Source organism: Chaetodon trifascialis, chromosome 13 (assembly GCF_039877785.1).
Source record: "Chaetodon trifascialis isolate fChaTrf1 chromosome 13, fChaTrf1.hap1, whole genome shotgun sequence".
Classification (NCBI taxonomy): Eukaryota; Metazoa; Chordata; class Actinopteri; order Chaetodontiformes; family Chaetodontidae; genus Chaetodon; species Chaetodon trifascialis.
The window spans coordinates 7901737-7918247 of record NC_092068.1 but is presented as its reverse complement, the minus strand read 5'-3'; positions in this window follow the sequence as shown (position 1 = coordinate 7918247).

The window sequence follows — 16511 nt, the reverse complement described above, 5'->3', positions numbered from 1 at the left end:
ATGAATGGTTCCGGGCTTCACGTGCCCCAACTACTAATCTACTCAGTGATACACAGAGTATCTAAAACTGGCTTGACATTGATGAACTACAGCATTAAACTATTCTCTCATATATTTGTTAGTGATAAAAACAGAATAATGTAATATTCTATTTCAGCACAAGTCTTTTCAAAGGTGTAAAGCTCCAGGGCCCTGAAAATGTATAGACTACAACTGATTTTCTGAACTTTCAGACTGACTGTTTGAATGACATTGTTTCACCCCAGGACTTCCCCTGTAGTCCAAGGAATCTGCATTAAAGTCCAATCCATCTTGAAATATTAAAGCCGATATGTGAGGCAGTGCTTCCTGCAAGGGTTGACCTTTTTAGTTGTATTCATCATTGATTCTGAATTTTCAGTACAGCCACTGTTTGCATATGTTCCACAGGATGTTTTTCCCTCACTACTCACTCACAACTAAAAATAAATCCTGTATTATTAACTTGATAAAACTTCAACATCTTGTTTTCTGGTGACAATCCATTAAATCTCAGAATATATCATTTGCTCTAAACTGAAATGATAAACAGACATGTCCGTCAGATTGTTAAAGTCGTACACTTTGTCAGGAAATGCATGTAACAGCACAAACAAAATCATTTGTCTTCACTCTAATTTTTCCTTCTCATTGCACTACAATAAGAGGTAATAAAGCATTTTATCAGTGTACATGTCAAGGTTTGGTTTGCACTGGTTGTTACTGACCTTGCTATCTGATATTTAGTGTCTATGTGCTGCCTTTCTATCTCTTGCATTAATTGCATTCCTTGAAAATACCTCTCTTTTATCAACCTCACTATCTCAACACATGAATGAATGAATAATCAGTGAGCAAAGTTCACTATAGCAGCTACAACAGTGGAAGGAGTGTGATGCATTAAACTAGCTGCATTTGACGGATAGGAATAACTTCCTTTAAAGGGAGTCAACAATTGTCACAAGTTATTTTACTTTAATTTAAGATTGAAAGTTTCCAGTCTCATTTGTATGTGTTGAACCTGTACCTACTTCTGTCTAAAATAAATATCAATATATCATGAATTGTACATTATAAAAGTATAAATGAATGACCTGCTGCTTATAACCCTTACTCTATAATAAGAAGCTCAAACAAAGACCTACCTCTATGATTCACTCCTCTCACAAGTGTGTCCCTGCAGTGAGCTTGAACAGAATGAGCCCCAGGATTTAAAAAGTTACTAAACGCACGTATTATCACATCAACCTTGGACCTGTCGTCCTTACTGGATTTTATTCAAGTGTTGCACATGTCATTTGCTGTGGAGGAGAGGTGGTTAACTAGTGGTTGACAACATGTTTGCCTTTTGTTTCCCATATTATACACATATTTAACCCTACTTAAGATGCAATGCTACTATTTTTTGTGACTGATTAAATTTTTTTTTTTTTTACTTATTTTTACATATTTCTATCACACGTTTGTGCGTTATCTTCCCTTTTCTCATTTTATTTTGTTTGTCTGCACATTAAGACAGATACATGATTTACAGCTTGGGAAAACTTTCCATCAAAAGAAGAAAAAACAAAAAAGCAACAATGACCTTGATGACCTTAAGAGTTAGTTCATTACATAAATAGCCTCTTTCTGGGACATCAACATTTATTTGACTTGGCAGGGGTCCGTGAACTCTCTAAATGGTTGTATCTTTCAGTCTATAGAGAGGCAGACAGCCATAGTTTCTTGGAAACAGAGGTGACGGGAGTTCCCTTGCATAATACGATGTAAAAATCGCTACGTGCAGTTTCCTCCCTGCTCTCTGAACACAGTATTGTTCCTTAGCCCACAGCCTGCATTCTGCCTGCACGGGGAACAAAAAGCCCACCTGAAACTCGGAGGCATGGCGGTGCAAAAAAAAAAAAAAAAAAAAAAAAGCTTGGCCAGTGGTTCTGGGTTGGCCCCGCAGATGCTGATGTGGAGATAAGCGAGGCGCATCCAGCAATGACCTTGCTCCCATCGGGCCAAAGCCAGCAGATAAGCAGATATTGTCAACACTGTTGTTTCATCCACCCACCACACATCAGCCCAAGCTCTCATACCACAGGGGGAGAAATAAAAGCAGCCTCAGATTTGCCTTTGTACACATAAATGAGCTCATTACAGTTGTCAAACAATACACGGGAGAAGAATCAAGGTGAAATAAGGCATCACTATCAGGACTCTGCTGACAGAGTGTGAAGCCCAGTTGTTCCCTGATAGCACTGTAGAAGCGCTTTCTATTTGTGTGCATGAGACGCAGTGAAAGGGAAACTAACTTCTGCATCAGTTGCGTGCCATGTTCACAGATAGTTTAAAGATTCATTCGGCCATAAAGATGTGGCAAGAGTTGTGTAACAGAAGACACAAATATCACTGAGATATAATGTCGGTAAGGAATCGGGGAAGTCCAACTCATAGGCCTACACTTGCTTCACTGATGTCTATCTAGTTACTGAATTAGGGTGTGTCACCCAGGAAATGAAAATGTAACAAAAACCTGCATAGGCTATAATTGTTAGAGGCCCTTTACAGCAACAGTGAGTGATGAGACTGCTGCATCTAAACTCTGCCTTTAAGTAACTTCCCTTTGCAACTGTGATATCTGTATTTCCCTGAGAAACTGTACCGTTGATTTTCTGGCACTGCGATGATGATTCATTGCCTCATCTCTATTAAAAGTCGATTATGAACTGAAACTGGTTTTGTTCACAGTTCTTTCTGCAGAGACACATGCTCAGTCTCCTGAGGGTGTATTACAAAGGAGAAAGTTAAATAAATCTGCTGAACTGAAATTCAGGAAATGCTGGTTTCAAAAATGGGGCTCCCAGAAAGTCACCTCTCTTATAAACCAGTTCTACTGAAAGTCTGGATCTGGTGTTGCCAAGTACTACCCTGAAACTAACTTGCTGTATGACAGGTTAACTTGAACTGAAAACCTGATCCCAGGCTAGTTTTTTAAGTCTCAACATTACCATTGTCGATGAATAGTCTGGGGTGTGAGGTGGGAGTCTCCAGAAGTCCATGATCATCTGTACAATCTTGCTGAAGTTGAGCTCCAGGTTATTATCTGAACACCACCATTGTGACACCATGTTCCTACAGGCCAACTCATCATTGTCCTTGATGACGTCTAGTACCATGGTGTCAACTGCAAACTTGACCAGCTTGATGGAAGGGTGGACGTGCAGTCATTGGTGTGCAGGGAGACAGACACATGGAGAGTCTATTCATGTGCCCCCCCCCCCCAAATCTGCGTCACCCCACAGATGGGAATACAGGTCTGTCAGCATTAGGCTGCATAAATCTGAAAACTTAGTCCGGGGTTCTTTTGCTTCTCAATACTTTCATCATTTATAATGTGTGTTCAATGTGTGCTGCATATGTCCATGAGAGGCTGCCTGTTTCAACTCTTCACTATCAGTTGGTCTGTTCTTTACATCTCAAGCTTTCATTCCTTACTTGGATCCACATTAGCTTCCACAAAGTTGTCGCTAGTCTCTCTGTGGCCAACCCAAAAACATCAATTTAAAATCACTGGAAGAAGCCTAAACAAGCCAAACATACAGACCAGAACAGAAGTGAAATAACTCTACATGTGAAAAACTAGATAATACAAAAAGGGGACAAAAAGACAAAATTTTCAAAATAAAAGCACTCAAGAAGTTTCAAAAACACCAAATGTAACATCTTTGTTAGATTTTACCTTTTTGCTGAAGTGAACTTTGGAAAGAAAATCTACTTCTTTCTTATGTAGGTAGAGAGCACACTTGGTCTACAGAGAACAGTCGTCTCACTCATCATATTTTTTCAGACACGACACCCCCAGATGATCAGTGCCCTCTTAACATTTACTATCGAACAAAAATCAGTATGTATTACTTTTTTTACACAAGAAGTGTGCTTTATTATTACAAGTTACATTTTGCATGAATAACAGAAGACAAGATTGTAGACGTCCAGTTCTCTATAGTGTTTAAACCTCTTTTGGATGAGCCTGGTCATGTTAGCTCCAAGGATCTTAAAGGATTATAATAATAGCCTTAATTTGGCATTGCATTCATCCACATTCACATTTGCTCTCTCAATGCACCTCTGCAGTAACTCAAGTATCAACAGAGGTGATGTGTTACCATTGTTAATTCAATGGTTATTCAAGTTATCCTGAGACAAGTAAAGTTTCCACTGTTTGGTGTTTTTCCACACACAAATGCAGTACTGTCTTCATAGAAAAGGCAACACAAGAACTGGATTGTGGGAATACAGCTCATTTGAATGTTGACATTGTGCTCTCTCTCTCTCTGTAAAACACACACACATGTGCGTGTGTGTGCGCGCACGCACACACACACACACACACACACACACACACACACACACACACACACACACACACACAGATATACATCCACTTCATCTACCTTATTAAAATCCTGTTTCCCCTCTCTGACAGTCACTGCACTCAGGTGTGGCAGACAAAAAGACAGACTCTGTGTATCCTTAATCTAAAATGGTAACAAAAACCATATGATCTTCCTAGTGACATGACATAGTCATATTATAACATGCAAATGTTTTCTGCTCAGACTTTAAACATTTACTTCTTCAAGCTGCAATATATTTGTATCTGCCTGCAGAGATGATGAGAGGTACGATTCCTTGTCACCAAGGGCTTGGTGCTGGACAGTGTTTGTGTTGTTTGTCCCAGGTCATCACTGACATAAAGTTGACATGGAGTTGGTAAAATATTGTGATATCTCTTTGACTGTAGCAGTATCATAAGCTATCTGTAAAATCAGACTGCACAGATATGTGTGCAGAGTCTGCATGCACTATATGTACGTATGTTTTTTTTTCTTTTTGCTGTAATGATGACATACACTACAATAATTCTTACAATTTTTAAATTATTGATCAGCATTAGCTTTTATAATTCATGTATGTTTGTGCAGTTTTTACTCAATAAAATGGAAATACTCTTTCTGTGCATGTAAAGTGTGAAAAAATGAAATGAAAACCAAAACACGTAGTTTGACCAAAGTGTAAGAAACATAAGATGGACAAGCCTTTTAAAAAAAGTTAGGATTTTGACTGCTTTACGATGCTACATTGAACATTTGTGCAAGTGGTTGAGCGCATGTTATTAGTTGGACATTGTGGTAAAATATGCCCTATGGTTTTATGTAAAGTGCAACCTGCAGTAGCTAAAAGAGTGACTAAGGTTGTTACAAAATGTTGTTACTCCCTACTCTAAGAATGCTGGGAAAATCTAAAGCAGCAGATTACATCAGAGACCTCTCTGTGACTTCTGACTTTGTGGTCTAATGATTTCTTCCTTCCTTTCTGTCCTCCTCTGCAATGACTCGGGGACATAATCAGTCATGCCATCAGACAATGTGCATTCCTTTCAGAGCAGATGCACGTCACTTCACACATCACCAACAAATGTTGTGGAGAACTCTGTCCGTCACATTAAAAATTAAGCCTTTTTTCCCCTAAAAGAGGAATAGTTGGTGAAAACAAATAGTTCTCTGACAAAACATTTAAAAATAACACATTCCTGTTTTTGAACTTTGATCAATCCTCGCTGTCCTCTCCCCCTACTCAGTAAACACACAAGCTTAAAACACTTATCTCCTCTAAGAGATATATGATCTTTACCCACAACACGTAGTTCGAACAATCCTCTGACCCTATTTGAAATTCTCCTTTAAAGATAATCCCAATTGCAGATTAGAAATGTGCCTTTAACAACCTCCGTTATTAAAACGATTCAGCAGTCATGCAGTATAAGTTGCTCAAGAACATGAGGAATTGGACCCTCTTCAGTTGCAAGTGGAGCATGGCCAGCAGGTGGCGCCTAAAGAACAACTATTGGATCCTCCTGAGAGGATGAGGTGTGGGAGACAAGCGCAGGTATAGCTTCTGTAAGGATACACCACAAGCAGAAATGATGCAGATTCTGTATTGTGCAATAGACCAAATGAGTTTTGTCACTACTCTGCATTCACCAAGACACAACAGCTCTGTGTGGTTCAGGCTGGAATAATCCAAAGATCAAGATAATCTGCTCTTAAAGCGCAGTGTGTGCTTTATGTCGACACTTCCAGACACATTACCCAGCCTGCATCCCTGTGGGTGAAGGTGAGGAGAGCCTGAGTCATGTCTATATGGGTAGTTACATGATGTCTGCTCTCCTCAGGTAAACCACAACATGATAATTAGATGTTACCTAACAGTCACTGTAGACTCCTCAAAAGTCCAAAACATCAGTTTAGATACAGCATAGGACTTTTTGTAAAATCCATTCATTGAAACAAGTGGAAGCGTTATATTTAGCGCTTACATAAAAACTTCAATTATATTAGCACAAATCAGAGGTGGAAACAGGTAGAAACTTCCGCACTTTAAATAAAACTGCTTCAGTTGTCAATAAAACAAGCTAACACACTAGCGGGGCTTTGAGCTTGTACTGCTTTGAGCAAACTGCCAACGTCATAACACTAACATGCCAACAGTGACAATGCTAACATGCTGACAGGTATTTACCATGTTTACCATCCTAGTTTAGCATGTTAGCATGCTAAAAAAAAATGCATTTGGATTCATCGTCTGTGAGCAATGAACGTGTCTGCAAATTTTCACGATACTTCTTCCAGTTTTGGTTGAGACATTTCAGTCAGGTGCTAACGTGGCTGCTAAAAGTCTGACAGTCTGTCTAGGTGCTCTCAAAACCATTGTTCTTACACCTTATAACCAAGACCCATTAAATAAAAGACAAGAGAGACATGAGTAATTCAGTGTCTGTAGGCTAGTCCCAGCAGACACAGTTGTAGACCATAAATCAGCTTCAAAGAGCACCTGAATCAGTTGGTTCTTTCTTCATTTTCTTTTGATCAATGTTTAATGTTTTCTCAAAGGGGGGACTGTGGGTGTACAGCATATAAAAGTGAATTCATTACAAGGGAGAAATACACCTGAGAGTGTGTAGGGCCATCCCTTTGAACAAGTGCCCTAAGATGTCATAGGATTTAAACGTCATTGATGCTGTCCATCATCAGTCAGCTGTAAAATATCTTGTCCATCCTGATGGGCACTGCAGGTGCAGTTCAGAGGGTGATTTATGGTGGAATTGACTGTAAGCAGAGCTGATTAGCCTCTTCAGGACAGTTGGCCTCTCGCTTTTGTCACCATGTTACATAAAGTTCAGCAGGAGGTTGAGAAGATGGCTCATTGTTACATTTCATTGTCACACAATGAACGGCAGCATTCAGCACAGGTGTGTACTGTCTGAGGCCAGCGAGGCCAAACAGGAGAAATGAAGAGATCTTTGCGTTATTTCTAAAACATGAGCAGCTAAAAGGTGCTTGAAGAACATTTTGTATTTTCTGTTTGTGAGGGTTACATTTCTCTTCAGAAATGGCACAATATAAACAGAGTAAACCCATTCACTGCTCTGTGGAACATCTCAGACACTACTGCACACGACCTTGTAAATATAAAACTTGATTCTCTTGGCTGAGTTGAATTTGAAATTCAAAGGCCACATGTTCTTGCCTAGCCTTGTTTATTCAAGTATATATTGCAAGTAACAAGTCTCCAACCAGCCAAAAAAGTGACCAGCAGCAGAATTGGTAGATCTTTTTTCTATCATATTTGCAGGAAGTCGTGCAGGACTCTAATGCCCATGCTCTATGGACTCTAAAACGTGAAGCCTGAGTATGTCTAAAACCTTGGGTCGTCATCTTGGAACACAGTATTGAGTTTCCGTAATACATGATGCTCACTCATTAGGAGGCTCTCTTCAGATACTCTAATTAATTAATAATAATCTTACATACTGGGGTTTTGACTGGGTTGGTGCTTCCTTAAAGGATCATTCTGCATTGTTACAACTTGGGTCATACTTGTGTGGGATTGGCCATCATTCCTTTCAGTTATAACGACGTTGTTCACCGAGTTGATAGCTGAGATCTGGGAATGCAGCCACATGATTAAAAAGAAATCTAGCAGTTCAAATATGAGCAGTCAGAAGGTCATGCATGTTTTAAAGGAACCGTCAGGTTAGCCAACCTGCTGTGGAAGAGACAAAACAAGAGCAAACTGAACTGAAAGATTATTATCCAAACTGTCCATTGTTCACATAGATTGTTCACACAGTTTAACCACTGACCTCATGGTTCAACCTACTGTACTTACCTTGGGTGTGCACACATTTTTCCTGTGCAATGAGAGGGTAGTGTCAACAATCCAAATATGTTCATGTTTGGTTTATCCCTAAATAAGGTGGGTTAGACGAGCAATCTGGCTAAACTGTTGATTTGTTCACAACCTGTCTGATCTTCTTACCGCTTATGTTTCATGCCCCATCGAACTTTGTTGTATCGGTGTCACCTTCTTCCCTGACACTTACTTTGGTGAGTATAATCTCATCATAACTGAGAACAAAAGCTGCAAAAAGAAGACCCAACTTATAATAAACTAGAACTATCTTAAACAAGAGTGGTGGTGATGCTACGGCCAACACATTGTAACCTGCAGCCGGATGTCTTTGTTTTGGTGATGCCGCAGTCCTATAAATCAGCTCAGAAACCATATGATGGCAAGACATAGTAAAAAAAAAACAAGGCAAACAGTAAACAATGCAGCTCCTCCCCTCCTCGCCTGAAGCTTCAATTTCTTGTGTTTTTCTCTCTCAGGCTTTATTTGTGTGGTTGCTGAGTGAAAGCCACCACAGTGGCAGAGTGGCCCAAAATAGCCAAGGGTGGGGAAGGCCAGCGGGACTTGCATGTGGGCTGCTGAGCTGTGCGCTCTGTAGTGTCTCTAAACCATCCGCTGGGTTGTGGAATGGAGGCTGCTTCCTCATGCATGCCAGTGGTCAGAGCCGGGCCTACACACCCTCAACTATTTCTGTCCCCTTCTCTTACTCTTTTTCATTTTCTCGCTCTCTTTCTCTCCCTTTTTCACATACAGCTGCCTTTAAGAGTCATAAAATATTTGGAAATTCAGTGGAAGCATAAAGGAACCTGTAAGGTGGGAGGGAAATTCAGTTTGAGAGAGAAAATAGTTAGATTCACTTTGTCCTCTCCCCTAAATTCCACCTGATCATTCTACACTAGAAAAATAAATATATATCTAAATCTACTACTCTGTTCCCACTATTCATCCTCTAAAATTTATTATGAGCTGAATTGCTTTTACTTAAATGTATTTGACTTATTTATTCCACATGCTGTGTGTTTTGAACCATACATGTCTTATTTTTGGCTGGTTTGCTGTAATATAACACTGGTGACACAAGACTGCTTACCTATTTTTTCACACGTCGTAAACTGCTCTCGAGAAGGAAATGTTTAAATGCAAATGGAAGAAATAAGATATGCAATGAGTTAAATGCATGATGCTATTTCTGGATTTAAAAAAAAAAACGAAAGCCGTACGGGAAAAAGGATAAACACACCCCATGGAGCTGTTAATCACGGTCAGTCATCAGAGTGAAATGCACTTTTAACGATAACACTGACATTCCTGGGGCGTTACTGTTGCAGATCACACAATTATGTGGGGCTGATTGAGTCTAATTCAGTGACTAATGAATGTTTAGCTACCTCGAGGCACGGCAGTTTAATCTGAAAGAAATGTGAAATATTCCTTTTGTTCGGTATCTGAATGTGCGAACTACACTGCTGGGAAATATAAATTCAAAACAACGTAATGATAGTGTGTTGGGGAATTCATCTGCCATACAGAGAGTGGTATTGTTTTAGGGAGGCCTTAGGTTAACATTTGTTTGTCTCCATGCTTTCTTTGCTGACTTTAATGTGCAGTATTCAGCAACACAAAGGACCATATGAGTGAATTATCGCCTGTTTGTTCAGATGCATTCCAGGCACCTGATGAAGCACACACACACAGACACTCACTGTAGAAGAATGAGTGCACTGAACACTGTATAAAACCCCATTCAAATGCTCATACTCCCTCTGACTCCCTCTAGCCACACCACAGTCACACTTACCGCCTGGAAACATGCCAGCTAGGCCTACTGCATTTCCCTACTGTCCATTACATACATGACATACTGTAGAGGCCCACTCTTTATGGTTTAGCGACCTAAATTGCCCACACTGTCAAACCAAACACATTTCAGCTGAGAGATGCAAAGAAATCCTATCACCATCCATCCCTCATAATACACCCCAGTCTTGTCTTCACATCTCAGCTCAGACTCTTCTGTCTGTATCAGCAGCTGAAGGCCCTGATTGACGGCTAGCCTTGGCTCCAGAAAGTAAGAGATAAGCAGGCCCAGATGGGGCAGGTCGGATGTGTCTGCCCACATGATTTAGCCCTGAGTCTGGGACGGCGTAGGGGACCAGTGCAGAGCTTGCACCCCCACCGCCGACCCCATGTCAAATACATACCACATGGGAGAGGTGTAGATCACTGTTTGATCCGCCCTGGGGGAATCAGGGTATCCAGACGGGGCTGGTTTCTCTGTCTTCAGCCTCTGTATGACCCAGCTACTATGGGCAGAGAGGTTGGAGAGTTTACTGCGCAGTAAATTGTGACAGATAAAATATATGGCTGCACATTATACCACAGAAGCAAGCTGATGGGTTGATCTTGGACTTCAGTCCCATCATTTTACCGTTGTCTGCTCTCTTATGCACTAGGTTAAGAGGTTGCATTACAGTGTGCTGCAGTAAAATGGAGTAGGTTGAAAAATGGCAGAAATGAAAGTGAGTGATGGCCCCTTAATAGTAGCTGATGTTATCATGTAAGAATAAGTGTTTCTGTCTGACCTTGGCGAATGGAAGTTTAGTTATATAATAATCATTCATTATTTTGTAGTGAACTATGATGGATAACAAGTCAGTGTTGATCAGAAGACAGAAGACAAGTCTGGAGTTGAATCTGATCCTTATCAGCTCTCTTTGACATATACCAGATTGTTAAGGAGTCATGCCTTTGCAAAGTAAGTGCCTGCGTATTTCACACACTACATCATTGAGACTTTTTTCTCCTTAAATTACAATTGTACACAATAAAGTTAACATATCATGGAAGCTTTACAGATAAGACATCTGAGCCAAACTGCATTCATCCATCATTTGAATTCAATCTTAACAGTTTCATTATTGTTCAGAAACATGTACTCCTCTGGTACCGCTCAGCTTACCTGATGTTAAAGGAGTTAATGCCTAAAGTGCTGTACCATTATGGTTTACAGTGATTTATGCATTGTTTTAGCTTTGTTCAGAGGTGGGAGGATCAAAAAAGTATAGGCTGTTCGAGCAGAAGCAACACTTCTCACCAAAGGTGAAGCCGAACAGACGGGAAATAACTTGCTCTCAAAATTTAGAAGAGACATTAGTGTTTAAGACAACTAAGTGTCTACAGCCGTGCTAAAGAATCTGTGAGGCTGTACTAGCTAAATGCTAATGTCAGAATGCTAACATGCTCAGAATGGCAGTGCTAACATGCTGATGTTCAGCTGGTAGTGTTTTATTTTAGCAAGCTAATATTTGCTAATTAGCACTAAAGTAATGTAAAGATGAAGGTGATGGGAACTGCATTAGTTTTGCAGGTGTTTAATCATGAACCAAAGTAATAGATGAACATTTTGAGGGACAGGTGTTGGAATCCATAGAACCCTCTGTTAGGGTGGCGAAACTGGAGAAGTTTGCCAATATGGAAGTTAAATATAGATCACTTTGACTTAGAAAATATAATAAAAAAATAGATTAATAAATTGGTTTTTAATCGATTAAGTCATGGTTGGCTCCTTTTTAGTGCAACATGCTTTGTTAGTGGAGACATGAATGGAGATGGTGCCACCCTGAATGGATTGCAGTCAGCCTTCATTTTAGTTAATACATTGTGCAATCAACATTTATATCATAATGATAAGTTAAAGCAAAAAAAATATGGAGACAGAAGTGCACATTCAAATGCATTTTGCTAAATTACAGAAACGTATTTGATTTCTATACTTCCAGCCTTGACTTATAGTCACGAAATACTAGAAAAGAGGGTGATGAGGAAGATGAGGAGTGCGTTGTCCAGGGATGACCATCCATTGCACAGCATCTTCACTGTGAGTGGTAGGAGCCAAAGCCTCCTTCAACCCAGATGCTCCACTGAGAGATTTAGGGAGTCCTTTGTTCTCACAGCTATCAGACTCTATAATAAGAGCTGTTGGCTATTTTATGATGTGGTGATTTACTTATTGGTATTGCTGTGATTATTGTGTCCTGTCAGTGTCTATGTGGTACACCTGTTTGTGTGTTGCTGTAGTGCATGTTGTACTGTGCCCTGCCTTGATGTATCTATTGTGTGTGTGATGTGGCTTGGTGGCAAATGAATTTCTCCCTTGGGGATTATTAAAGTGCAATCAATCAATTAAATTAAGGTATTCTTTTGGATCCAAGGCCTCAGAACCTCCCAATGCTTTCATTATCTCAACCTTTAATCCAGATTATTGAATGCTTACAGGCAACATTAGATCATAACCTCAGCTGAATGATGCTGAAGCTACTAATTTGCTCACAACAAGACCACTGAAAGATGAATGTATCAGTTAATTATCAGCTCGGCTTTCAATCAAAGTCCTCTTTGATGGTCTCTGTGCTGACGCCACAAACGGTTTGTGTCCAAGCTATCAAATGCCCTTCCTTTCACATGATCAGCTCTTTTGTGGCCTCTCTGTGCCTCTGTCTTTTGCACACGCTCAGTTTCACCGCGCACGCTTGGTGTCTCAGTACTTCTGTACACGCTCACTGGCTCTGAATACAATGAGGCCCGAGGTATCCCTGGTATTTGTCTAGCCCACGCAGCTCTCTTTGCCTTTGACACATACTTGACTTTCTGAGGAACAGGCCATTGTTACAGGCCGCTATACAATCCTTTCTGAGCTAATTTCTATGTTCGAGTTGAGAAATGTAGAGTGTGAAAGTGTGTCTGGCATGTTTGGACATTACATAAAGTGCAGGGTCAGTTTGTGGAGTTGAAGATGAGAGGAATGTCAGGGTCAGTGGACTTCATGCAGTTCAGAGTAACTGAAGAGGTGTCAAGTTAAAATACCTGCAGTGTCCTCGCCATCTGTGGACAGGTTTGGACAGGTCACCGCCATATTACCACTGTCAGCTCTAAAACTGCAGTGTCAGCTTTACAGTCAGAGCAGTTAGCAGGCGAGTTGAGGAGTTGCTTTACACAACTTCATTCTGGGGGAAATATTTTAGAGATACGCTGATAAAATCGGCTTATTTTTCACCGAAGGTCACTGTGTGTGGTCACATTAACCCATTTGAGCTCAATGTCGATGTGGCATCAGCTGCTAGCAGCTCTGCTCAAAGGTTACAAAATGCACTTTCAAGACAGATAACTGGTTCCCCATACTGTTAATCCTAATTTACACATTTAGAAAGTCATTAATTGTACTTAAAGCTGCACTGATCAATATTTTTATAGTGATGGTGGGTCAGATAGCTATGTGTAATGCCACAGGTTTCGTTTGTCATCTGCAGTTAACCTCAGCTCCATGTAGTGTTTTGTCATGTTTTAACTCATTGTTTTTGTTTTATGACCTGTAGCTGTTTCTATCTTATTGCTCTCATCAATTCTATTTCCAACCACAGCTGTTTTCAGCTAGAAAGCTCTGATAAACCTGCTGTACACTGCCCACCACCACAATGGCAGGCAGAAAAAGTTTGTTAGCTGGTGAACATGGAGCATTTAGCATAGATGGTATAAAACATGGATTTATCCTCTGTGATGTCAGCCGTAGGTTTCTTAAGAGCCACTGTGAAGCTCAGTCACAGTGTCTCTGGCCTCACCTTTGGCAGTGCTAAACTCCTGGCTAATCCAAAAATGGGCAAAAAGGTGGAGCATGGGTGAAGTTGAGATCGACCCAATGAAGCATGGTTACTGAAACCTAGCAGCTAGCTGTCACTCAAAGCAGCCATGCCCATAATTATGCAGAACTCTAAGCTTGAATAGAATTTAAATGAGCCATGAATGGGGAAATTAGCTTTAGAGACCAACACCATTGTTTGTCCCAGGCTATGAACATGTTTATTTCTGCTGTAAAGTTGTCCATTTTAATATGGGGTCTATGGGGATTGACTCGTTTTTGGAGCCACCTTCACGTGGCCATTTGTTGAATGTTTTGGGCACTTCCCACGCTAACTTTATTTTTCAGCACTATAGGTTGCTGCTCGGCATTTTGCAGCTAAAGAGCTACATATTTCCTTCTAGAGTTGGTGGAAACAAGAAAAAGAAAGAGAATATTGGTTAGCATTCATCAAGTGGCCAGGAACGTGAATCTAGATACATATATAACATATAATTTATTCTATGAAGTTTGAAAGATGTTCATGAAAGATTATTTATGCAATGGTAAGGCATATAAAGTAAATCGGTATTGGTTAAGCATGCTTCCCTGCTTTTTAACAGAGCTGCTACTGATCCTACAGTGTACAGAGTTCTTTACTAAAGCAAAGCTAATGTCATTATTCTGCAGCTTTGAACTGAATGTACTGTATGAACATGCAGTAGGGATCCATGAGTGTGCTGTAACTGCCTGACGTTTCCCCCAAATCTAAATGTCAAATATTGTAAAAAGTTGGTGGTGCTTGAGCCAAATATCATTTTTTTAGAGAACGCTTTCAGTATGTGCATTGTCAACTGTCACAAGACTTTATCGAATATCTTTTGGGAAAAAAAAGAAAACAACAGACAGAGATTAATTGGATCTAATTAAGAGGAATAGGAGTTGCACGCTAAATTACATTCATTGTTTAAAAGAATGAAATTCTCAAATTAAAACTGTTGGGATAAGGAACAGCAGATGGTGTCTGGGTATCTTTAAAAATCCTGGCTCAGATCTTCCCGTGCCTCCTTGCCTTTCCGTGCTTAACCCTGTTTTGGAACCAATCATATGCTTTACTGTGGGATGCATGCCATACATAGAGCTAAAACGAGCAACAATGCCCAAGAAATCCTCAAGAATGTGTTTCTTATTTCAAATTACACAATTAAGCAATTTTATAGGAAGCATGAATGCAATCAACTTAATCAAAGTGTTTCTAAGTCGACAGCTGGAAACCTCCAACGCCTCTAATGAACTGAGCTTTTGGAGATAATCTCGCCAGATGTTACAAAGCACATTGCTTTTGCTGGAAAAAAAAAACACACATACTTCTATCTAAAGCTGATGAAAAGTAGCCAACACACACTCACTCTGATAATGCACAGTGCTGCAAAATACTCCCAGAAATCATAAATACTCATTATTATTATTGGCATTATCAGTTCACTTCAATGAAATCAAAGACATACCTTTCTGTCAGTGATTTAGGACTCTTCTCATCTGCTGGTGTTTCCAGTCACAACAAAGTGTGATTTTTTTTAACCTGACACAACAAAATTTAAAGGGTTCACTACAAACAGAAACTTTTTTCTTTGACCCTGGAATGTTATTTACTGACCAAACAGATAAGACTTTCATAAAGCAAACTGGAGGGACACATGTATTCCCAGAGGACATCCAAGGAGGCATGGAGAAAAACAGGAAGTAATCACTTGATCAGATTGGAGGTAACCCGACAATGATGAATTTCAGTCGAGGTCATTCCCCTCCCAAAGCTGTCATGCAACGACCATGTAATATACTCCAGGTTCAGAGCAGAGCAGCTAGTCACTCAGTATCTCATTTCAATCTCACAGGGAATGCAGAATATTTGCCTCTTGTCATTACGACCCATGAGACGCACAGTTGGAAACATTACTGTCTGGGTTGTTGCTCAATAATTATCTCCAAACATCAATATATTCACATTATCTCCTTACATGAAAAAGCATTATATAACCACTGCTGTGTACACATTCCAAATTTCAACATGGTGGAGCATGTTCTCAGAGCCTGGAAGACATTTCTAATGAGGAACAAACTCCGCTAGGGGCTGAAGAATCAATCAAGATGTGCTAGGGCAATGTATGTATAGTACTTTGTGTCCCTCAAGGTATCTATAGATCTATATCGACAAAACATGAGATGCCCACGATGATGCTAATATCCCTCTCCCAGCCAATGATGGGACACAGCTCAGGTTCAGGCCTCCAGCTGGCCTCAGCTTCACTCTAGCTGGTATCCTGGTCACCCCTCATGATACGGGTGAGGGCAGCCTGCCAACTGTCATGAACATAATAACGCTTTGGTTGTGGATGGAGCAGGATGTCGGCTGGTGGAAATAGACTACCACAAGCTGATTGCTAGAGGGTGGCCAGTGGCACAGCTACTGGAATTCCAGTGGGAAGACTCACTCCTTAACAAGTGATATATCACTTGCTCTCTTTCCAAGGATGTGAGCCAGACATCAACACACGAGCGGAGATGTGGTCAGATAGTCTACTGTAGGAGAGAGAGCTTATTCGAGGTTCAGGAAAAATCCCCTCGGATACTCTTACACTATCAT